The 18,906-nt window shown below is 38.6% G+C and overlaps 1 protein-coding gene across 5 annotated transcripts in view; it reads right to left on the bottom strand.

Annotated features, from left to right (window-relative positions):
- Window positions 1-18,906, bottom strand: part of bcl9 (BCL9 transcription coactivator) — a 195,230-nt gene that overhangs the window by 39,236 nt on the left and 137,088 nt on the right. For 3 of the 5 annotated variants that reach the window (XM_066707025.1, XM_066707028.1, XM_066707024.1), the window contains exon 3: window positions 16,482-16,562. The exons of 1 other annotated variant lie outside the window; for it this stretch is intronic. The gene's annotated coding sequence lies outside the window, so the exon portion shown is untranslated. Of the gene's footprint in view, window positions 1-10,321; window positions 10,399-16,481; window positions 16,563-18,906 lie in introns of all 5 variants that reach the window. One more of the 5 variants, XM_066707027.1, reaches the window with a different exon arrangement.

Genomic DNA, 18,906 nt, shown 5'->3' with positions numbered 1-18,906 from the left:
TAGCCTATATGTATATGTTTTTAAATGGGGACCAATTATAAAAACAAAAGTTAACTTAAAACACCCAAAATAATAAATATGGTGTTTTTTCAGCCAACATAAAGCATAAAATGCCTGATTTCCCCTTAAATCACTAGACAAAAATATCCATACAGGACCATCATAGCACAACGAAGAACAAACACTGGTACTGTTCCTGATAGCTGCTACTAATTCTTCAGTGTAGAGGGAGAAAGGTCGATTTAGAGCGACTTCTCTATGCTGCATAAATGTCCTGAGGATGATAATTATGTGTAAAATATGCCTAAACACACCAGCCTTAGACCTTTCTCAAAATATGTTGGCGACTGTGTAATATGGAAACCCCTGGTGGGCAGTTTATGAACATTATTAGGGGTTAGAGTGCCCCACAGCCTGAATCTGCCAACAGACTAAACCAGAGCTAAAGCCACTTTATCACTCATTGACAGACCGGATTCTGCATTCCGCTTGCAGCTGCACACGACTGACAATAACAGAACCGATTTACCAGACTTCAAGATAACAAAATACACGTCAGGCGCATGCTAATTAGTATATCCAATACTCCACTCTAAGACTGGAGCCAGAAGAAAAGAAAAGGGAGAGATTGATATTGCTCAGAAAACCGCTCCAGAATAAACCACACATTTGTGAGCAAAATCAAAGAAAGTCCCATGTCACAAAGTTGATTAGGGAAATACATTGCCACAACACCCATATATTAAACACAATACATATTCCACCCAACTTTGTATTAAAACATCTTGCCACATTTCACAATCCCTATTCTGTAATTTCATTGCTACAGTTCAAATACTGCATATTATATATAACATATAGGCTATATATCATCAGCATCAGCCTATATCAATCCATTGCTAGATGAAGGTCTCCCCAAGATGCTTCCACTTGCTTTGATCTACAGCTCCTCTTTTCAGTGTCACACTTTCCCATCTTTTATGTGGTCATCTTCTAGGTCTTTTTCATCTCTTGCTATCCATTAAATAGCTTCCTTTGTCCATGTTTGAATTGTTTTCTTGCATTGTATCCAGCCCATTTGTTCTTGTTTGTTCATTTTCTAGTTATTACAATCAAAAATCTTTCCATGTTTCTTTGTGTCATCCACAGTTTCTGCATCATTTTTGCATTAAAGTGATCAGGTTTCACAGACAAAAGTCAGCACTGGTAGTATGCATTGATCAAATACATTTCTCTTCAGGCATATTAGTAGATTTCCTTTTAACAGCATTCTATTTCTTCCAAATGCACTCCATCATATTTTTACTCTTTTGATATCTCCATCTGTGCAGATTTGTTTACCAAGGTGGACATAACTTTTGACTTCTTCGAGTACCCCTTGATCTACTTCAATTTTCTTAAATTTAACAAAGCGCTTAAACATTACTTTTTTGTTTTATATGGCTTCGTTTTCTTGCATACTACCGAGAGTTCGTGAAATTAAGCTACAGGTCTTCTGGCGTTTTTGAAAATGCAACAATGTCATTGGCAAATCATAAGCTGTTCAAATAAGCTCAGCTGAGTTTACTTTTTCTTCGCAATCCAAAGCCTCGAACACTTAAAGAATAGACAAACTCCTTTTACAAATCTTGATCTTGTCAAGTCTCTTTATGGAGTAAGATTGTTGATGTATGTTCATACTACAATTGTGTGCAAAGGTTTGAGCTCTCCTGGCAAAATTACATGTTTTGTTGATTTCCTAATTGAAAAGAATTAGCGAACTGCAGCGAACAAACTTAAACTATGCATTAAAATTTGCAGAAATATGTCAACTGTAAATGTGCAAAAGTTTCGGCAACATTAACTAAATTGAGTCGTTAGGCCCTAATCTAGGTCGGGTGATAATTCCTTAGCCTGATCAATTCCGACTCTTCGAACCTCTCAGTGTGATGTGCTTACACTCAACAACCATGGGCTCCTCTAAGTAACTGACTGAGGATCAGAAAATAAAGATAATTGACTGTTACAAAGCAGGGGAAGGCTATAAGAATATATCTAAATGCCTCCTGCTTGCAAATTCCACGGTCTGAAATATCATGAAGAAATTTAAGTTAGGGGAACTGTTGAAATCAAAAGACAAGACCTGGAAGGCCAAGAAAAATCTCAGATAGAACTGCTCATAGACTGGTCAGGAATGCATAGCCAAACCCCCATATCACTGCAAAAGACCTGTAGGAAAGGTTTAGCTGGCACAGGAGTAGTGGTGCACCACTCCACTGTGCAGCGTTGCTTGCGCAAACATGATCTGCATGGAAGAGTCATCAGAAGGAAACCTTACCTGCGATCTCATCACAAAAGTCAACATCTAAAGTATGCAACACAACACTTAAATAAGCCAGAGGTGTTCAAGACAACAATTATCTAAAACATACCTCAAAATTAACCATGAACTACTTCAAGAAACCAAAGATTAAGGTTTTGGAATGGCCTTCAAAGTCCCCAGACTTGAATATTATTGAAAACCTGTGGGTAGATCTCAAGCATGCAGTGCATGCAAGACAACCTAAGAATCTGAACTAGAAGCATTCTGCAAGGAAGAGTGGGGAAAAAATAGATAGACTGTTAGCTGGCTACAAGAAACGTTTGGAAAATGATATTTCTGCCAAAAGGGGGTGTTACTAATTACTGACTGATTTGGTTGCTCAAACTGTGGCACATGCCACATTTACAGTTTTATTTTTTTTCAATGTGTTAAGTTCAGCAAATAAATAGTAACTGTGCATTAAAATTTGCAGAAATTTTCAATAAACTAAATGCAAAGTGAGTGAACAGAAGAAAAATCTAAACCAAATCCATATTTGGTGTGACCTGGTTTGGTTTGCCTTCAAAACAGCATCAATTCTTCTAGGTACACTTGCACAAAGTCAGGGATTTTGTAAGCATAAAGTCAGGTGTATGATTAAACAAAGCTAATGATCATCAATTCAATATGTAGGCTGAAATACAATCATTAACTGAAACAGAAACAGCTGTGTAGGAGGAATAAAACTGGGTGAGGAACAACCAAACACTCATTAGCAAGGTGAGGTTGCTGAAGACAGTTTACTGTCAAAAGTCATACACCATGACAAGACTGAGCACAGCAACAAGACACAAGGTAGTTACAATGCATCTGGAAAGTATTCACAGCGCTTCAGTTTTTCCACATTTTGTTATGTTGCAGCCTTATTCGAAAATGGATTAAATTAATTATTTTCCTCAAAATTCTACAAACAATACCCCATAATGACAACATGAAGAAGTTTGTTTGAAATCTTTGCAAATGTATTAAAAATAAAAAACAATAAAAAGCACATGTACATAAGTATTCACAGCCTTTGCTCAATACTTTGTAGAAGCACCTTTGGCACCAATTACAGCCTCAAGTCTTTTTGAGCATGATGCTACAAGCTTGGCACACCTATTTTTGGGCAGTTTCTCCCATTCTTCTTTGCAGGACCTCTCAAGCTCTATCAGGTTGGATGGGGAGCGTCGGTGCACAGCCATTTTCAGATCTCTCCAGAGATGTTCAAATCGGGTTCAAGTCTGGGCTCTGGCTGGGCCACTCAAGGACATTCACAGAGTTGTCCTGTAGCCACTCCTTTGTTATCTTGGCTGTGTGCTTAGGGTCGTTGTCCTGTTGGAAAATGAACCTTCGCCCCAGAGCGCTCTGGAGCAGGTTTTCATCAAGGATGTCTCTGTACATTGCTGCATTGCCTCGATCCTGACTAGTCTCCCAGTTCCTGCCACTGAAAAACATCCCCACAGCATGATGCTGCCACCACCATGCTTCACTGTAGGGATGGTATTGGCCAGGTGATGAGCGGTGCCTGGTTTCCTCCAGACTTGAGTTCAATCTTTGTTGTTTCATCAGACCAGAGAATTCTGTTTCTCACAGTCCGAGAGTCCTTCACGTGCCTTTTGGCAAACTCTAGGTGGGCTGTCATGTGCCTTTTACTGAGGAGTGGCTGCCATCTGGTCACTCTACCATACAGGTAGATTGATTGGATTGGTGGAGTGCTGCAGAGATGGTTGTTCTTCTAGAAAGCTCTCCTCTCTCCACAGAGATACGCTGTAGCTCTGTCAGAGTGACCGGCGGGTTCTTGGTCACCTCCCTGACTAAGGCCCTTCTCCCCCGATCGCTCAGTTTGGCCGGGCAGCCAGCTCTAGGAAGAGTCCTGGTGGTTCCAAACTTCTTCTATTTACGGATGATGGAGGCCGCTGTGCTCATTGGGACCTTCAACGCTGCAGAAATTTTTCTGTACCCTTCCCCAGATATGTGCCTCGATACAATCCTGTCTCGGAGGTTTACAGACAATTCCTTGGACTTCATGGCTTGGTTTGTGCTCTGACATGCATGGTTAACTGTGGGACCTTATATAGACAGGTGTGTGTCTTTCCAAATCGTGTCGAATCAACTGAATTTACCACAGGTGGACTCCAATCAAGTTGTAGAAACATCAAGGATGATCAGTGGAAACAGGATGCACCTGAGCTCAATTTTGAGTGTCATGGCAAAGGCTGTGAACACTTATATACATGTGCTTTTTTTGTTTTTTATTTTTAATAAATTTGCAAAGATTTCAAACAAACGTCTTTCATGTTGTCATTATTGGGTATGGTTTGTAGAATTTTGAGGAAAATAATGAATTTAATCCATTTTCAAATAAGGCTGTAACATAACAAAATATGGAAAAAGTGAAGCGCTGTGAATACTTTCCAGATGCACTGTATACTGCATTAGCAAGGTCTCTCCCAGGCAGAAATCAAGGCAGACGGGTTTCCAGATGTGCTGTCCAAGCTCTTTTGAAAGAGGATAGACGCAGTGGTCGGCCAAGGAAACTTATTGCAGCAGATGAAAGACACATCATGCTTACTTCCCTGCGCAATCGGAAGATGTCCATCAGTGCCATCAGCTCCAAATTGGCAGAAAACAGTGGGACTCTGGTACACCCATCTACTGTCCGGAGAAGTCTGGTCAGAAGTGTCCTTCATGGAAGACTTGCGACCAAAAAGCCATACCTCCGACGTGGCAACAAGGCCAAGTGACTCTGCACAAAAACACAGGAACTGGGGTGCAGAAAAATGGCAGCAGGTGCTCTGGACTGATGAGTCAAAATCTGAAATATTTGGCTATAGCAGAAGGCAGTTTGTTCGCCGAAGGGCTGGAGAGTGGTACACGAATGACTGTCTGCAGGCAATAGTGAATCATGGTGGAGGTTCCTTGCAAGTTTGGGGCTGCATTTCTGCAAATGGAGTTGGGGATTTGGTCAGAATTAATGGTCTCCTCAATGCTGAGAAATACAGGCAGATAGTTATCCATCATGCAATACCATCAGGGAGGCATCTGATTGACCCCAAACATACAGTGAAAGTCATTAAGAACTATCTTCAGCGTGCAGAAGAATAAGGAGTCCTGGAAGTGATGGAATGGCCCCCACAGAGCCCTGGTCTCAACATCGAGTCTATCTGGGATTACATGAAGAGAGAGAAGCAACTGAGGCTGCCTAAATCCACAGGAGAACTGTGGTTAGTTCTCCAAGATGTTTGATCCAACCTACCTGCCGAGTTCCTTCAAAAACTGTGTGCAAGTGTACCTAGAAGAATTTATGCTGTTTTGAAGGCAAAGGGTGGTCACACCAAATATTGATTGATGTAGATTTTTCTTCTGTTCACTAACTTTGCATTTTGTGAATTGATATAATCAAAAATAATCTATTAACATGTATATTTCTGAAAGCATTCTTACTTTACAGCATTTTTTCACACCTGCCTAAAACTTTTGCACAGTACTGAATATATAGCATCTTTATTATAAAATTATTTAATTGAACACATTTCTCCAGTTGCCATCTGTACAATCAAGGGAAGTGCAACATTGTTTCTTTTCTTCCCCTGCCTCTGAACTCTGATTTTTTGGCCATGGACTCTCGGACTCCAGCTGCAATGTTGTCTCCACTATCTCCCTCAGTTGTGGTTGATGTTGAACTGTGCAAAGTCATCGATTACTGTTTTTTTTTTTTGTTACAGCTGTTTTATTGTGGTGTTAATGCATTTCCAAAATATTGCAGCAGAGATTCCTGGCAAGCAATTGGCAAGTTATTTGTATGTATTTATTTTATCATAAGTATCACCTCACATAAACTGCTGTGCGTCTGAATCTACCAATAGTGGCCCACTACAATCCGATATTCTGATTGGCCATTACTGGATATGGCATAATCCAATTATCAAGAAACTTTACATAGTAAATATATCTTTTTAAACATAAAAAAGTTACCTCCAGATGGTGTACAGAAGCATATCACTGCCACATAGATTTGTATTTATTTGCTGAAAAACAAAAATCCATAAATTAAGACATTCCTATGAGCAAAAAATAGACAAGGTCCTAGCTATCTCTATGGATTCCACAACTGATGCACATATATTTTTGAGAATACAATCTTCTCCAGGCAGGCTAATAACAAAGTTAACTGCTTTCAGGCAGAACAAATAATTTACTGTAAGTGAGTGTTTACCTGATATAAAATAAAGCTAGAAATAGAGCAAATCTAAAGATAACCTACTGTTTTTAGAGAAAAAAAAAATCTGAAACTATAGACTACATAAAATGAGTTATGTCCTAAATGTCTACATTTTGAACACTCCGCTGATTTGTAAATGTGATAAACAGAAACAGATTTATTTTAAAAGATAATTCAGATGCCATCATGCAAGAGTAAAAAGGGAAATCATGCTCCTGAAGCAAAGTAATGATGCAAATCCACCATTATTAGTTGTATTTTTCTAGTGTAAGGACTATAATGACAAATGTTAAACCTTCGTGCATGGCTGTCCATCTTCTTGTTATTTGCAAAGAGTTGCTTTTTTCCCCATAAGTCTTTTTTGTGTGACTGCAATTCCTGCTAAATTTTGATTTAAACTTCTGATTATGACACCTCTACTTTTCTTTTCAAATAAACAAGTCTGTGGCACCCTCCCTTCATGCCTGCTTACACAAGGTTTTCGAGTCATGTGCGTGTCAATAAAAACAATGTAGATCACTACAGATTCTGGCAATTTATTTTCTTGAGTCTTTTTTTGATAATGATCAAGAAATAATCTTTAAAATAAACACCTAATTATTTTGAAAGTATCTGTAATCGGAATAGTCATCTGACTTGAGAAAGTGTAATCTAATAGTTATAAAAAGGTAATAGTATACACTACCGGTCAAACATTTTAAAATACCCACATTTTTAACAGTTTTTATTGAAATTTAAGCAGTTCAAGTCCAGTGAATAACACAAAATGGTACAAAGGTACGTGGTAAACTGCCTGAGGTTAAAAACTAAAAGTTTAGTTTACCAAAAACTTAAAAATAATGTACATTTCAGAGTTATATCCTGTGTTACTACACCCTCTTAAGCATTATTTGGCAGTGTTACACGCAGCTCCTGGGCATATAAATTACACTGTATTCCTACAATGCGCACATCACTTGAAAGCTTATTATTTTGGCTACCAGCGTGTTTCATTCTGAAATGCATTCCATTTACAGTTTTTCTGTGTTGCGCGCCGACATTCAGAACCCGGGGGGGTAAACTTGCAGTCAGCTCCGGGGGTTGGGGTGGTCTCATTCAGACGGTCATAGAACAGATTTTTTTTGCAAATAGGCTTGTTTTGTTCAGAACACAGTATATATTAATTGATGATCTATCAAAGAAAGGAAGTTCATATCCAATTATGTAAAATCGTTGTGTATTAGTACACTGTAAACATTTTCCATATTGACATTTTAAGCTCACCACAGGTGTGTTTGCTTCTACCAAAACATGGATGGTCTTGTTTTGATCAGTAGACTGTCTGGTTCCAGAATGTCATAATTGTCTATTTTTTGTATTGCTACTCAGACCAAGTATCCCTTCCACACCCCCATTTCAGAATGTTGAAGGTGGGGGGGCGTAAATGTTTTTCACATCAGAGAATGCTTCTCATACCAAACACTTAGCAAACAACAACAGTGAAGAGTACACATGGGATTAAAGAGAAGCACAGGGATTTGGTGCCCTTAAGGGTACCAGAGGGGTTTGTCAGCTTAAGGGGTTAAATTTTGTTCAACAAAACGATTCCATGATTTCTTCATCTCCAATTGTTTATTTGTTTTATGCTTTCATTTAAGAGTACACTCACCTAAAGGATTATTAGGAACACCATACTAATACTGTGTTTGACCCCCTTTCGCCTTCAGAACTGCCTTAATTCTACGTGGCATTGATTCAACAAGGTGCTGAAAGCATTCTTTAGAAATGTTGGCCCATATTGATAGGATAGCATCTTGCAGTTGATGGAGATTTGTGGGATGCACATCCAGGGCACGAAGCTCCCGTTCCACCACATCCCAAAGATGCTCTATTGGGTTGAGATCTGGTGACTGTGGGGGCCAGTTTAGTACAGTGAACTCATTGTCATGTTCAAGAAACCAATTTGAAATGATTCCACCTTTGTGACATGATGCATTATCCTGCTGGAAGTAGCCATCAGAGGATGGGTACATGGTGGTCATAAAGGGATGGACATGGTCAGAAACAATGCTCAGGTAGGCCGTGGCATTTAAACGATGCCCAATTGGCACTAAGGGGCCTAAAGTGTGCCAAGAAAACATCCCCCACACCATTACACCACCACCACCAGCCTGCACAGTGGTAACAAGGCATGATGGATCCATGTTCTCATTCTGTTTACGCCAAATTCTCAACAGAAATCGAGACTCATCAGACTTGTAGCCTCTTTTTCCTATTTGTAGTGGAGATGAGTGGTACCCGGTGGGGTCTTCTGCTGTTGTAGCCCATCCGCCTCAAGGTTGTACGTGTTGTGGCTTCACAAATGCTTTGCTGCATACCTCGGTTGTAACGAGTGGTTATTTCAGTCAAAGTAGCTTTTCTATCAGCTTGAATCAGTTGGCCCATTCTCCTCTGACCTCTAGCATCAACAAGGCATTTTCGCCCCCACAGGACTGCCGCATACTGGATGTTTTTCCCTTTTCACACCATTCTTTGTAAACCCTAGAAATGGTTGTGCGTGAAAATCCCAGTAACTGAGCAGATTGTGAAATACTCAGACCGGCCCGTCTGGCACCAACAACCATGCCACGCTCAAAATTGCTTAAATCACCTTTCTTTCCCATTCAGACATTCAGTTTGGAGTTCAGGAGATTGTCTTGACCAGGACCACACCCCTAAATGCATTGAAGCAACTGCCATGTGATTGGTTGGTTAGATAATTGCATTAATGAGAAATTGAACAGGTGTTCCTAATAATCCTTTAGGTGAGTGTACATTGAGACATTAAACTGCATACATTTCAATAAAAACTAGAACAATGTAGGTGTTCTAAAACTGTTGACCGGTACAGTGTATGTAGCATGCAGTCTAATACTAGTGTACTAGTCTAATGAACTATCAAAAGGTAAACTATGGTAGCCCACCACAAATTTTGGTAGCCCACATTTTTCATTAATGAACATTTCGATTAGAGGTGTTAATAGTTTAGAATATTTTAATACATTATACTTTTTATGTAATTTCTTAAAATAAGCAAAGCAACCAAGGGGTAAAATATGTTTATTTTGTTTGGATTTTATGGTTTATTATTTATATTTGTTGTTGCTCCCTTTCTTTCACAGTTTCCTGTGGGTTTTGTATTGGATGTGTCGCTCAAAAGAAAACAAACAAAAACAAAATGCTGATACAATTAGGGCATGAGAGCATGTCACTCTCAATCAGATAATTTATTTCATTGTATACTTCTGTCACATGGATATTCATTTTCCAATATCTTGCATGCTTTTATTCACTATTTGCCATGTCACCTTTGGGAGCAAGAAATAAGCGAAGTGCTGTCTGGGTGTATTTTGACAAAAAGGGAGACAAAAAATTGATGTGTGGAGCTTAGTCACAGTGGTAGCACAGGAACAATGCTGAATCACATGAATCTAAGGCATCATTTGCATGCAATGTCTCGGGCAGGATCGAACGCTGAGAATTGATCACAATGGATCTGAAAACCAATTTCAGTTGTCCAGAATCCTGAATTCAAGAAGCTTGTGTCATTTCTTGAGCCAGATAATGCTCTTTTTACAAACAATTACTATGCAAATAAAAAAGCTCCACACTGACTATCCTAAATCAATAGAGAGATGTCGGTTTCAACTTGTTTTTTCTTTTGAGACAAGCACACATTTATTTTAAAACATAGTTGAAAGAATTAAATGACATTATACATCTAAAACAGCAGTTAATTCCATATACATGTGCCTTACCTTTAAATAAAAAAAATATAATGAAGTACATTTTCAGTTTTTCAGTTGGCCAAGATTTTTGCAAAATCTGACACCACCTGCAAACAAAACACATGGAACAACCAATCACAGCTTGCTGAACCACTAGTGGAGAGAAGACCTCTAGTCATGTGCGGGTGACCCATTTACCACAATGTACAATCTGTCTACACTAGAAACTGGCCGAGAATAATCAAAACGTCACAATCGCTATTAGTCCCAAAACCTTTGGAACATTATGTGTCTGTAGTCTGAATAAATTATTTGGTGGTGTCCGGCATCTGGACTACCAATTTGTCCACTGCTAGTATGTACAGTGAGGGAAAAAAGTATTTGATCCCCTGCTGATTTTGTACGTTTGCCCACTGACAAAGAAATGATCAGTCTATAATTTTAATGGTAGGTGTATTTTAACAGTGAGAGACAGAATAACAACAAAAAAATCCAGAAAAACGCATTTCAAAAAAGTTATAAATTGATTTGCATGTTAATGAGGGAAATAAGTATTTGACCCCTTCGACTTAGTACTTGGTGGCAAAACCCTTGTTGGCAATCACAGAGGTCAGACGTTTCTTGTAGTTGGCCACCTGGTTTGCACACACATCTCAGGAGGGATTTTGTCCCACTCCTCTTTGCAGATCCTCTCCAAGTCATTAAGGTTTCGAGGCTGACGTTTGGCAACTCGAACCTTCAGCTCCCTCCACAGATTTTCTATGGGATTAAGGTCTGGAGACTGGCTAGGCCACTCCAGGACCTTAATGTGCTTCTTCTTGAGCCACTCCTTTTTGCCTTGGCTGTGTGTGTTGGGTCATTGTCAAGCTGGAATACCCATCCACGACCTATTTTCAATGCCCTGGCTGAGGGAAGGAGGTTATCACCCAAGATTTGACGGTACATGGCCCCGTCCATCGTCCCTTTGATGCGGTGCAGTTGTCCTGTCCCCTTAGCAGAAAAACACCCCCAAAGCATAATGTTTCCACCTCCATGTTTGACGGTGGGGATGGTGTTCTTGGGGTCATTCCTCCTCCTCCAAACATGGCGAGTTGAGTTGATGCCAAAGAGCTCGATTTTGGTCTCATCTGACCACAACACTTTCACCCAGTTCTCCTCTGAATCATTCAGATGTTCATTGGCAAACTTCAGACGGGCCTATACATGTGCTTTCTTGAGCAGGGGGACCTTGTGGGCGCTGCAGGATTTCAGTCCTTCACGGCGTAGTGTGTTACCAATTGTTTTCTTGGTGACTATGGTCCCAGCTGCCTTGAGATCATTAACAAGATCCTCCCGTGTAGTTCTGGGCTGATTCCTCACCGTTCTCATGATCATTGAAACTCCACGAGGTGATATCTTGCATGGAGCCCCAGAGCGAGGGAGACTGACGGTTATTTTGTGTTTCTTCCATTTGCGAATAATCACACCAACTGTTGTCACCTTCTCACCAAGCTGCTTGGCAATGGTCTTGTAGCCCATTCCAGCCTTGTGTAGGTCTACAATCTTGTCCCTGACATCCTTGGACAGCTCTTTGGTCTTGGCCATGGTGGAGAGTTTGGAATCTGATTGATTGATTGCTTCTGTGGACAGGTGTCTTTTATACAGGTAACGAACTTAGATTAGGAGCACTCCCTTTAAGAGAGTGCTCCTAATCTCAGCTCATTACCTGTATAAAAGACACCTGGGTGCCAGAAATCTTGCTGATTGATAGGGGATCAAATACTTATTTCACTCATTAACATGCAAATCAATTTATAACTTTTTTGAAATGCGTTTTTCTGGATTTTGTTGTTGTTATTCTGTCTCTCACTGTTAAAATACACCTACCATTAAAATTATAGACTGATCATTGCTTTGTCAGTGGGCAAACGTACAAAATCAGCAGGGGATCAAATACTTTTTTCCCCCCACTGTATGTGTGTGCATATACATTATATTTACTTTATGTATGTAATACATCTCATCAATGCTATGATTTTTACAAGTCACAGAAGGGATAATTACTTAAGTTATTATAATGATCTATTATAATTTAGCAGACACCTTTATCCAAGGAAATTGGGAATCTCTCAAAAAGTTAAATGTAACTTAAGAGATATGAATGACTTAACATGTACATGAACCAACCATTTAATACCCCAATTAATCAAAACCAAATGTCTCTAAGGGCAAATGGAAAAATCATGACAGACAAAATAATTTACTCTGCACAACAGTCCTCATTTAACACATTTGGTGTGTGTGTGTGTGTGTATATATATATATATATATATATACACACACACACACACACACACACACATTTCTGAAAGACTTAACAAAATACTGATATGTAGGTAACATAAAGGCATATAACAGGAGCCAGATTTGTGATTTGCCGGATGTGCTTTTTTTCAGATGACAAGAGCCACACCATTTAGAAGCTGTGAATGTTGGCCAGCATGTTGATAGGCTTAAGGTAACAGAGTGTTAATATAGAACTTTTACAGAGAGTTTACATGTCAGTGGGATCAATAAGGTCTTCTGGTCATGCTTTAGCAGAGTACGAACAATAAAACTACTTGCAATCTGATTTATCAATCCCACTTTGACATGAACTTTAACCAGCACCCGCCAATGTACAGCTCTGGGTACCCAGGAGTGTTAAGCCTGGCAGGATCACTTCTACTGTGATAGAACTGTGCAGTAACTATCAACTGGGGGGAAATCCAGATCCTCACAGAGCCTTTTGTTGGACATTTCTAATGATCCCCATTGCATGGATTGAACTAAAACCAAGTGGGGAAAGTCTGACAATAATGATATTAATCACATACAGCATCATTATCTCAAATGTACTGAAACCGCAGGTATTGGACTCTGAAAATACAGCAGTAACTTCACTCTCTGAGTGCATCGGGTAATTGCCAGCAACACAGTCAAATGCTTGTTCTGCTCCCAACTCATTAAGTTATAATTTCTACCTATTCCTACCAGGATCAACAACATTAATAAGTCATTCAGTCAACAGGTCTTCTGAATGGGAGCTGGGATGGATGGACGTATAGCCACTCAGTGCCATACTGAATTCCTTCCTGAATATATAAGGAATGTAGAGTCTAGGCATCTTTCAGGAAGAGGAAATGCCAAACATATAAAAGTTGGGCTGGGCGATACGACTTAAAAATAATGTTGATATTTTTTTTAGAAGTTTGGGCGATACACAATATATATCTTGATATTTCTTGTTTTTCTCCAATCAAGCTATAAAATAAGACCAAAGACATTCAAATAACAAGTCTTTCTTTAATCATTAAATATGCAAAACTAACAAATACCACATGCAGGTTATCATGGCAAATATTATTTTTGTTTTACCTGACTTATATGAAATACCCGAGTAGGTCTATATTAAATAAATAAAAAAATAACAATACAAAAATGCATATTATGTCTGTATAAACAATGTGCAAAATTGTTGCCGGTTCACCGCTTTTCCTTCCTTGGACAATTTTTGACAGGTACTGACCAATGCAGACCGGGAACACCCCACAAAAGCTGCAGTTTTGGAGATGCTCTGACCCAGTCGTCTAGCCATCACAACTTGGCCCTTGTCAAAGTCGCTCAGATCCTTACACTTGCCCATTTTTCCTGCTTCTAACACATCAACTTCGAGGACAAAATGTTCACTTGCTGCCTAATATATCCCACCCACTGACAGGTTCCATGATAACGAGATTATCAGTGTTATTCACTTCACCTGTCAGTGGTCATAATGTTATGGCTGATCGGTGTATATATCCACATTCGCTTATGTTCTTAGTATGTAATTCAAACATTTCACTTCCATTGCTTTAAAAAAATCTTAATATAGCGAGTGTAACATTCAAGATCGTAATTCCATACACCCGTCCGTTTGTTAAATAAACATGCAACTTTATAAGCAGTTGCATCTCCTGATTAAGGACCTCAAAACTACTCATTTACTAACATCAACACAAATTATTCGATAGTAACACACCACTAACACACATTTGCTTCCTCCTCTTCATTCCTTCTCCCGCCTTACTTTTATTAATGAAGAAGGCGATAGGCCAAATAAAAAATGACTAAGTCTGTAAGTGACTGGCCACAAAGATTGACACGCTATACATACATCTGCATTAAAATGACAAAAATTCAATACTCGCGATATAAGCATTTTGAATTTCGCCAAAAATAATACATTGAGTATATCGCAAAAAATATATCGCCCAGCCCTATATAAAAGATCTTGAAATTTAAATGTTGGCATTCTGTAGGTCAACAAATTGTCCTCAGATATGGAATTTGTTTTTTTCCCCTTTAAAATCCAGGCCTACTTCACTAGTTAGTAATACAATGTGCAAATGTTCAGGTCGGTTTGGTTTGGCCCATTGATCCAATGCCCCTGCATACTGCTGCCTTGACAGGAGAGACAAGCGCAATAATAAGCACGTCTCAGGTAGAAGATTAATTTTGCTGAAGCCTTTCTAATTAACCCCAGAAAACTACTTTTAAATTCCTCTCTCAAATACGGTGACATCTGCCTTTTAAAGTAAAAACCTGTGCTTTTAATGATGCTATGTTCCAAGTCTTAATTTCCTAATCCCATAACAAGGATTTCAGATTTTAAAAATCTTGTTCTTGTTTTTCCAAAAACAGCCATGATTATTTTTAAAGGATACAGCTTTGATTGAATTTACTTCTCAAAAAATTCTTTTGGTTTACAGGCTCAGAGATAACTCTCCCAGCACTCTTCTCCACGAAGGCAAAATTCATAATTTGATGGGGCAAATAATTGAAATAATTGACTATGGGTCTTGGCAACATTGTGTTTCAATGAATGGCAGAAATTATTAAATCGACGTACACATGTAGAACTTATCTGGAGATCGGAATTCAAAACGTATTCAATAAATCACATGTGCATGTTATAAATCTCTTCAACAAATGATGACTCAATGAATGGTACAAATAATAACAGTCCACCATGCTGAACTCAGAGACTAAATTGTCTAAATGCTTTTGGTTGGTTTTTAGTTTTTTTTTTAACTGTTCTCTCTGAAGCAACAGCCCAAGAACAACAAGAAAAACTATGATGTATTACATTGCTATAAAACTGAGTAGATTTAGTTTAAACATCTCTGGTAGGAAACAGGACATCTCCCTGAATAAAAACAAGCATGCAGTGGATTTGCTTCTTACCTGGGGAGAAGGGGGGGGGGGGGGGGGCGCACAATTCTTGATAATTCCAGAATAAAGAACCAATAATCCAAGATCAAAATTGAAACAAAGATCCTGCACACACATGTATTAGGCTTGTATGGACACACATGTATGGAGTCTTATTTCTCACATATTCTTCTGAAGACTTGATTAAAAAGGAAATCAAACTATTTGTTCTCCTCAATACCTCCTCAATAAACCAAAAAGACATGCATCACTATACACAGATCATTTCATGAAACGCACAGGTATAAGACTAAAAATCCAGCACAAACTCTCACGAAGTGTACTTTACATAAGCAATTGCCAGCAACACCAGCCAATGCTTGTTCTGCGCCCAACAAATTAAGTTATAATTGAGTACATCTGATCTACCAGGGTAAACAACATTAAGAATACATTCACTCAACTGACCTCCATTCAATATGGATGTGAAAATAGGTGGGTGTTACGATTTCAACAAGACTTCAATGTATTACACAGTATATTTAAGCATAAGAGTTTGTTTTTCATATAATGTTGAAGGTAAATAAAAATGTAAAAAGTACATAACATTTACATTCAACATTTTTAAAAAACAACTTACCCGTTAATTAAATCAATTAAAGACATTCTTAAGCAAAAATACAAAATCCTCTTGGTACTGGCAGAGTACTGCTTCCTTTCAGCATTTTCTAAAGTGTCTGTGTGAGCACCACCTCGTTCTCAAGCAAAGATGGGTAACCCTTTCTAATGCGCCAAAAAAAAAAAAAAAAACCTCCATCAGCACCTCACGTGATTCTCTGATTTCCCCCTCCCCCCCAATTACATGTGAAAATCCCAACCCCAATCAAGCTTCCTGTTAAGAGCTCCCAATCTGACTGCCCACTGCACTCTGCTCTTGATTTCAGGCCTTTCCCTTTTCCAGCCCATGCTTAACACTTACCATGTCTCTCTGTGTCACGATATAGCTGTTGCCATCTCTGCCTCTGTACTTCAACAGTACAACAGAATAAAATCCCAAAACCTGCAGGGGAGGGGGACAAAACAAAGAAAAAGACTTGTAAAAGGTTGCTCATGACAGTATAGTTTAGGATGTATAAATTATAGATAAGGTCTATATGTAAGGATGTTTAGTGGTTTTAACATGTTTCATTTGACCATTTGGTATCAGAAGCCCATAGATAAACCGTTATCCTTTCCACCATTTTGCTCAGCCATATAAAGCCTGGGTAAGCATTGAATAATCACGACATCTCTATGTTTTCAAACTCAAGACAATCACGACTGTTTAGACCGTTAAGTTAAGGCAAGCAATCTCATTTCATTAGTGTGCATCTCAAATCTGAACAGACCTGTGAAAACTGGATTTTCATTTTATTGGCACTTCACAGTTTCCCCAATCAATTTAATTGCTTAGATAAAAATAAACGCATCCTTAAAGAAGTGTACTCAATGATTTTTGGCCTAAAATAATTAGCTAAATTAGCTGGGTGTAACTTGGAATCGCTGAAAAATATTTTTCATTTAGTGGGAGAAATTAAACTCCCAACACGCTGAGGGTTCAGCTGTTGAGTTATTTGCAGTAGCTCCAGTGTCTGTTTATCAGCAAGCTGCTCTTGCCAGAACAAACTGGAAAGAGAGTCATAACGAAGTGAACCGTGACAATAGCCACCATATCTTAATATACTATCACTCCCCAGTGGTCTATTGCATTTTCAGTTATGGAAGGAAAGAGCTATGACTTACACCAATTTTAGGTAATACTCATGTTTCTGAGAATCATATGCCCACAGTGCATTGTGTGTGAAGAGCAACAGAAGTAAATTAAGAAATTAGTACACGGTCAGGGAAAGAAAAGGTCTTGGTCAATATTAAGTAATAATGCTTTTCTCTTTTAGGATTTTACCATGATACACAACATTCCTTGAAAGAATGTGTAACGCCTGGGTATTTCTCAAACAAAGCTTTTTCTTTGAATATACATCAGTTGCTTCTCAGGTATTATGGACCTGTGCATCAACTTTGGGGCATTAAAAATCCTCAGACATCCATATTCATCACGCCATATAAATCTGTCAGACAGGCATCATGAGCATTTGTATCATATTTTAAAATTATGTGAAATACAGTATAAAAAAACAGCATGTGAGCATAACAACTTTTGAAACCATCTAGACCAGGGGTTCACAAAGTGCGACCCGGGGGCCAAATGCAGCCCTTGAGGATGTTTTGTGCGGCCCCACAAAGCCAACCTTCAACCACCCCCTTTCTGATCCTTTACTATATTTTTATACTTTCAGAAAATGTTCTGTTGCATATATAATTTGGGGGAAAATTAAAGTTCATAAATGTTCCCTAACTGAGATGTATAGGAAAAAAAGGTATGATTTGGGACATATTTTGTTTTCATCTGTGGTTAATTTTCTACTGTGGCCCCCCATCCCATGCAACCTCTGGAAATAGGCTTTCCATCACCAGACACTGGCATCACCTGATCTAGACCTATTTAATGCAAATAAACACTGTGCCATATGTTTTTAAGAACATATAGTTTTGCAACATTTCCCCCAAAAAAGATACATGATTAGCTTCAACAACATTCTGTCTACGAGATTATTCTCTAACCCCAAATTAAGGGAGTTCTCTTGTTAAAGATATTTGAAGACTCCAGGGACAGTTTTTAAAGTTTTCTGTCAATCACACTGATATTTTGCCCAATTACAATTAGGGGATGTGACCCAATTAAGTCCACCAAATTTTACATGTTTTCTTACAAAATGTGAATTTCTTCTCAATAAAGTGGGTATTAAATCAAAGATGAATCTCTCATCTAAACACTTTTGGTAGATTTTGTCCTAAATTGACTAAATTAAATTAACTTATTTAATTGCAAAAGTGAAAAGTCCAGGGTGGGCAAATAAGCCCACAAGTGTTTTAACAGTAAATACTTTATATTTTATAGATTATTGAATTTAGACCTCAAATAACCAATCTAACCAATTAAAATTGTATTTTTATATTATCTGAGACAAATTTCCATCACATAGAATTATTGCACTTGGAGAGGCAGTTTGCTCTGCTGGTGTGCTGGTTGTTGGGGTTGGGGCTGTGGAAGTCTGCACAGGTGCTTCAGAAAAAACACATGGCTCTGGCTCACAGGGAATATTCCAGTGCTCTCAAAGCCACTGATGATGTTTTCTGGCTTGAGAGCAGCGGAAAGCACATCAAGTTTCTCAGGGAATTCCTCCTTTAAAATTTTGTCCCTGCTAACACGGGAATGGCAGTGCAGTTCTTTCCTCCACTACCTTTTGACTAGGGATGCACCGATCGGTATTGAAACAATATGGCAAAAAATTATTATATTGGCT

Source organism: Amia ocellicauda, chromosome 6 (genome assembly GCF_036373705.1).
Source record: "Amia ocellicauda isolate fAmiCal2 chromosome 6, fAmiCal2.hap1, whole genome shotgun sequence".
Classification (NCBI taxonomy): Eukaryota; Metazoa; Chordata; class Actinopteri; order Amiiformes; family Amiidae; genus Amia; species Amia ocellicauda.
Note: the sequence above shows the minus strand (reverse complement) of the source record. Positions and strands in the feature narration are given on the sequence as shown.